This window comes from Apaloderma vittatum, unplaced genomic scaffold, assembly GCF_000703405.1.
Source record: "Apaloderma vittatum isolate BGI_N311 unplaced genomic scaffold, ASM70340v1 scaffold29472, whole genome shotgun sequence".
In the NCBI taxonomy this organism is placed as follows: domain Eukaryota; kingdom Metazoa; phylum Chordata; class Aves; order Trogoniformes; family Trogonidae; genus Apaloderma; species Apaloderma vittatum.
The window spans coordinates 7,259-8,845 of NW_009704556.1; positions in this window are offsets into that span (position 1 = coordinate 7,259).

Genomic DNA, 1,587 nt, shown 5'->3' on the forward strand with positions numbered 1-1,587 from the left:
TGCAGCCCTGCCAACCCGCGCCCACGCCGGGGCTGAAGGGATGTCACTGCATTTTGGAAGTGGGAGCCTGGTGGGTCTTCATAAAACCCAAACGGGTGCCAAAAACGAGGGAGAGGGGACCGGCACCTGTGGATCTGAGCTGCCAGGGACCGAGTGTCTTCTCCTCCCCAGCCCTGGGTGCAGGGAATGGGGATGTCACCTCCACGATGGTGAAGCCTCAGACCCGGAGAGCAGAGCTGCACCAGTCGTGGGCAGCTGGAAGCAAATTTATTTTTTTTTTCCTGCTGTGGATTTGAAGCTGTTGGAGAAAACGGGCCAGTTGAAAGCAGAGCTGGGCTGCAGCCTCTTTGGCCAGCACTACCCTGCTGGAAAACCCGGGCAGGGGGAGCATGCAGAGTCCCTGGAAGCTAATTAATCAGTTCTTGGTGGTTTTGGACAAATTAATTGCACCATCCCGCCTCCCCCTTCCCTGCCGCATTAGCCATTTCCGCCCCAGCTCAGCAAAGGCTTAAAAAAAGCAGTTACCAGGAGGTTGGCATCTTCATGTTGCTTTTAATTGAAAATGAAAAGTGTTGCTTGGACTGGAGATGAAAATGAGAAATTGGACTTCGCACGTCCTTGAATTTTGCCACAAGGAAGGGATCAAGACTTCACACCAGGAGCGTTTCCTTGTCCGCAGCTCTGAAAAGAGAAGCAAAAATGAGAGTTATTTCCATTGAAAAAAAAAAAAGAAGAAATAAAGCACTACTCGTGTTAGGGCGAATTAAAAGAAGTAGCTAAAAGATTTTCCTACAGATTTGCCCACACAAAGCTGCTGAGGCCAGTTCGTGCCCAGGCTGGGGCAGCACCGTGGGTTTGCAGCGATGGGCAGCTCTCCGTGGGGAGGGGGGTTAAAGCTGTCTCCTTTCTCCAAGGGGGAATGAAGAATTTTATTCTGTGAATAGGACCAAATCCATCAGTCTGTTCAGTAATACGGGATGGATGGAAAAAAAAATAATAAAAAAATCAGTGTTGGCTTGCAAGGGTTTTGTCAGAGGAGGGAAACAAAGTGTGTTTTGACCAAAGCTAAAAAAAAAAAAGAAACAAACCCATTTTTAAGGTGTTTTCTTCTCTTTCATTTAATCTGTTTGGTTTTGATTTTTCCCTTTGAGAGCAAAGCGAGGTTCGAAAACATTCCCAGGGCCCTCAGACCACCCAAACCTTCCCATGGATGGATGCGGCTCGTGTGTGTGAGTGCACACGTGTGTGTGAGCGTGTGCGAGCGTGTGCGTGTGAGCACGTGTGTGTCGACGCGTACGACTCGCTTCTCAGGTGCCTTTGCCTTTTTTTTTAAAAAAAACCCAACCTTGCAGTGTTTTGATGTACAGAACGACACTAGGAAGAGAAAACGTAACGTTACGCCGTGTAAAGTTGATTTTTTTTCCCGTTCATTTATTTGATTTGGTTTAATTTTATTTTATTTTCCCCGTAGCGGCCACGTATCCACCAAGCAGTGATTTTCTGGGGGGATGAGGCTGGCGTGGGACATCGCCTGTCCCCTGCACACCAGCTCAGTCCCTTCCCAGCAGGACAGTTCCCAGGGGGCAC